This window comes from Schistocerca piceifrons, chromosome 1, assembly GCF_021461385.2.
Source record: "Schistocerca piceifrons isolate TAMUIC-IGC-003096 chromosome 1, iqSchPice1.1, whole genome shotgun sequence".
Lineage (NCBI taxonomy): Eukaryota > Metazoa > Arthropoda > Insecta > Orthoptera > Acrididae > Schistocerca > Schistocerca piceifrons.
Window position 1 is genome coordinate 954964649 of NC_060138.1, and position 5323 is coordinate 954969971.

Below are 5323 nucleotides of genomic sequence, written 5' to 3' on the forward strand. Positions count from 1 at the left end.
CAGGATTCGAACCTGCGACCGTAGCAGGCGCACGGTTCCGGACTGCGCGCCTAGAACCGCGAGACCACCGCGGCCGGCACAAAAGACTGCATCCTGGTCTTATACCCTTCTTAATTTGAACTCTTCTTTCATGGTCGTCCACTCTTATTAATCCCTCTTTGCTTATGTACAGATTATATTTTACTCGTCGCTTTCTACAGCTTGCCCCTATTTTTCTCAGAATTTCCAACATCGCGCACCATTTTACATTGTCGCACGTTTTTTCCAGGTCGACAAGGCCTATGAACACGTCTTGATATTTCCTTAGTCTTGCTTCTACTATCAACCGCAACTTCAGAATTGCCCCTCTGCTGCCCTTACATTTCCTGAAGCCAAAATGATCGTCTTCTAACGCATCGTCAACTATCATTTCCATTCTTCTGTTTATATTGTTCCCGTCAGCAACTAGGATGCACGAGCTGTTACGGTGATTGTGCGATAATTCTCACAATTTTCAGCTCTTGAAGTGTTCGGGATTCTGTGGATGATATTTTTCCGAAAGACAGATTGTATGTCGACAGACTCATTTATTCTACACGGCAACGTGAATAGTGATTTTGTTGCCAATGCCCCCAATGATTTTAGAAATTCTGATGGAATGTTTTGTCTCCCTTCTTCCTGATTTGATCTTAAGTCCTCCAAAGCTCTCTTAAATTCTGATTCTAACACTGGTTCCCCTATCTCTTCTAAATCTACTCCTGTTTCTTCATCTGTCACATCAGCCATATTTTCCCCCTCATACAGGCCTTCAGTATACTCTTTCCGCCAATCTGCTCTCTCCTTTTCAACTGACAGTGCAATTACCATTACACTGTTAATAATCCCTCTCTTGCTTTTAATTTCACCGAAGGTCGTTTTGACATTTCTATACGCTGAGTTAGTCCTTCCGTCAGTCACTTTTTTTTCTATTTCTTCAGATTTGTAATGCAACCATGTCGTCTTAGCTTTCCTCTGAATATTTTTCTACTTCCGTCTTTAGTCGATCATCTGAAGTACTTATTTTGCTATTTCTTCGCAGTTACCTTCTTTGTACCTACTATGTTTTCTTTCACACTTCTCTGACTACCCTTTTTATAGAAGTCCATTTCTATTCAACCTTACTGCCTACTGAGCTATTCTTCATTGCTCTGTATATAACCACATAGAGCTCCAAACATGTTTCATCATTTTTTAGTACTTCCGTATCCCACTTCTTTACATATTGATTCTTCCTGACTAATCTCTTAAACGTCGGCCTACTCTTCATCATTAATAAACTGCGATCTGGGCCTATGTCAGTTTCTGGGTTAGCCTTGCAGTCCAATATCTGATTTCAGAAGCTCTGTCTGACCATGATGTAATCTAACTGAAATCGTTTGGTATCACCCGCCCTTTTCCAAGTACATTTCCTCCCTTTGTGATTCCTGAACAGAGTAGTCGCGATTACTGGCTGAAATTTACTACAGGAAATTAATCTTTCTACTCTCTTATTCCTTGTCCCAAGCGTGTCTTCTACTCCTTCCCCTACAACTGCATTCAGTCTCCCATCATTACTAGATTTTCATCTCCTTTAACGAACTGTATTATCTTATCGACATCCTCTTATACTTTCTCTATCTATTCGTTTTCAGTTTGTGACGATGGCATGTATACCTGTACTATCGTTGTCGGTGTTGCTTTGCTGTCGATTCTGATCAGATCAACCCTACCATTGAACTACTCACAGTAACACCATTTCTACTCTACCTTCATATTCATAACGAATACTACTACCGTTATACCATTTCCTGGCGCTGTTGGTATTACCCTATACTCACATTACCAGAAATCATTCTCTTCTTTCCATTTCACCTCACTGACCATTACTATTTGTAGACTGAGCCTCTGAAATTCTCTTTTAAAATTTTCTTGCTTCCGTAGCCCGTCCAAGCTTCTGACATTCCTCGCCCCGACTCGTAGAACGTTATCCTTTCGCTGTTTATTGAATCTTTTTCACATGATCACCTCGCCCTTGGCAGTCACCTCCTGGAGTTCCGAATGGGAAACTACTCCGGAATATTTTGACAACGGAGAGATCATCATGATACTTTTTCAGTTAAAGGCCACATGTCCTGTGGATACACGTTACGTCTCTTTAATGCATTGGTTTCCATTGCCTTCTGCATCCTTATGCTGTTGATTATTGCCGACTCTTCCACCATTAAGGACAGTTTCCCACCCCAAGACCAAGAGAGTGCCCTTAACCTTTGTCTGCACCTTCACCCTCTTTGACAAGGCCGTTGGCAGGACTTCTTATGCTAGAAGTCTTCGACCGCCAATGATGACTATTAATGGAAAATTTGGCGGTGGCGGGTTTAGAATTCGAGAACGTTCAGATTAGTTACTGAAGTCGCTAACCCTACACCAACTTTAGTTCCTTTAATTTTTTTCTTCAGCAGCACAATCCCCTGTTTCTGGAATAAAAGTTCCTCTAGACATCCAACATTCCAATCAACATCACATTGCCATCACGAATATGTTAAATACAGGTAAAAATGGGGAATCCGTGGAAGCTGTAGGTTTCTACTACTAACTATCCTGATGTCTCTAGTGTCCTATTCTTAAAATTAAATTACCTGTTGTTTGTTTCATTTGCTAATCAATTATATCACTGTTCCATAACAAAATAAGTAAAGTCGGTTGGAGTAATTTACGAACTAAGTTCAGCTGACCAGTTTTTTAAATGCAATCAATGAGAGTATTAACTGAAACCACACTTGTGTTGCAAAATAACTTACATGACCATTAAACAAATTCCAGAAAAACCCTGTCAAAGAATATAAAATCAACACAGAAAACTTTGCTTAATAGAACAATCATCACCTACAACGATAAATATTTGCGACTTGTTGCCGGCAGCCAGGCATCAAACACATCCAGTACACAGATCACAATCATCAGTTCTGGAGGCTCCGCTTCTGTATGTCTTCCAGGATCTGTCGCAGCTCCTCATCTTCAAATCTCCCTTCCAAGCTCGGAATCAGCGACTTTGCATCTTCGGGGTTCTCCGGACGCAAGTTCGCTAACGAAGCCAGTTCAAATTTGTGCAGCTTCTTTTGTGCCAGCAGACTACGTACTGTGGCAGTTGTGTCTTTATTCTTGAACTTTCGGAATGATTGGTGTAGCCCAGTGTCTTGACGAACACTTCTGAGAATGCCTGCTCCTCCTCAGCACTTTCTGTGCCTTCTGGTGCTCTAGCAGCATGTGCACCTCGCTGATCAACAGCATTTTTGCATTCTCGAACTCTTGAGAATACTAACGCAGCCGATCTTCTTCTACCATATCTCTTAGAGCAGGATTAGCCATTTTTTATTATCAGAGTTTTCACTGTTTATTAAACAACAACTACTTCTTAGATCGTATATTACACACCGGTGCGCCTCTTGTACTACCTGCGTACAAACGTAGTGCATGTGTTAATACAGGGTGTAAGCTAAATCCAATCCCTATTTCTCCGAAATCCGTCCAGCGGTGTCAGCGTGAAGGAGTATATACCATACTGTTCAGGTGTACGTTCTGTTTTGTAAGTGCTGTGCCAAAACAAATCAAAATTAAAATCAGTGGAGACAGTTGAAGGACAGTGAGAGCGTGAGAGCGATAGTGAGTGGAATAAAAGTGACCGCGTTTGTTGGCTCGGTTGGTGACGGGATGTGCGAGACCCAACAAAGTCATACTAAAAGACTTTATTGGTTAATTATCGGTGTGGAAAGGAAATATGAAAATGGCCGTTTTGGCGGGAGTCTCCTTTCCGATACTAGTCGTTTTATTTTACGCCACTTCGCTGGTCTTAGGGTAAACGGGGATGAACCGATTGTGAGGACACCACACACAACCAGTCCGCAACGGAGATAAATCCGGATCGCCCGGATTGGAAGCTGGAGCCCCGTGATCGAGAGTCAGTAACTCTGGCCACAACACTGTGACATGAATGTGGAAAGTGGTGTGAAGTGAGATACGGTTCTTGAAACTCAACTTGAAACAAATATGATTCTGCTGCAGAGCCTATTTGCCTTCCGTTACAATTATTCAAAGAAAGAATGCTACGAGTTGGAAACTATTTTTATGAATTACCTGACGGAAAACCACCGAACACTAAAACACAGTCAATGTAGAGTAATGAACCTTCGGGAATACATTTCTGTAGGTAATATACAGTTGTTAGTGATTACCACAGGAAGATCACAGGTTCATACAAGCTGGTAATAAGCTACTGCAAATGTGAAATGATGGTACATTCATAAAGTGCATGAAACTGTCAAATAAAAACAAATACGCCTCGACCCCGATTCGAGCCCTCAACCTCCTATGTGCTAACCCAAAACGTTGTCCTCTGTACCAGCTGCACAGCACTAGTCCAAGATGCTGTTAGAGATAGTTACCGTAAATGTGATTACAGTGTTGCGACATTGCTAATCTTTAACGTCCGTTTACTGCCGGAAATATACACAGGACGAAATTTTGTGACAGACAATTTTGTATTGTTAGTATGTCAGGTACAGCGCGAGTTTTTCTTCACTCTTTATAATATAGATCTAAAGTAGTAAGGCGAGTTATTCCAAACATGTCTGTAGTACGTACGTTATAGATATCCATCATATTACATGTCTTGTTCTTGTTCTGTTAACAATTACAGGGTGGGGTAAATAAAAGTGGTCTGGACGAATGGATACATTTTGAAACCATTTGTGGCAGCATTAACAGAGGAGGAAAAGACCTACAGTTACTTCCAACTGGATGCAGCAACTGACCATACAGCCGGCCGATCCTTGGAGCACATTTACAAAATCTGCACGTCCGACAGAGCTGTTTGCAAAGGTCAGTCTGGTCGTGGCCCTATCTGACCGCACAGGTCATTCGATGTGTCAATGTGCATTTACATTGTGTGGGAACCTTAAGTCTAAGTAAGCTGTATTGCAACAACCCTAATAGTCGTCAAGAACTGCAGCAGCACATTTCGGATAAGATGGCAGCAATTCGAGCAGTCCAGCTTCCATGCGGCTTCAGCACTTTGCTGACCAAGGACAAAAGTGGCAAGAGATGAATGGTGGTCACTTTCAACATCTGCTAGAGTCATGTTAGTACTGTATTTCTTTCCTCTGCAGTGTTTGTTTGTAACCTGTAACTCTGTTCTCCGTTCCACTTTTATTTACCCCATCTCGTATTAAATTTTCTGGTTACACGAATAATCGTATTCAAGTATGAAGGATGTCCAAAAATTCGCTCTCGTGGCACCAATCATATAATGCGAGATCGAATTTACGAGCAA

The 5323-nt window shown here is 41.6% G+C and overlaps 1 pseudogene; it reads right to left on the reverse strand.

Moving 5' to 3' along the window:
- Window positions 1–2954: 2954 nt before the first annotated feature.
- LOC124776781 lies at window positions 2955–3363 on the reverse strand (annotated as a pseudogene).
- Window positions 3364–5323: the final 1960 nt, after the last annotated feature.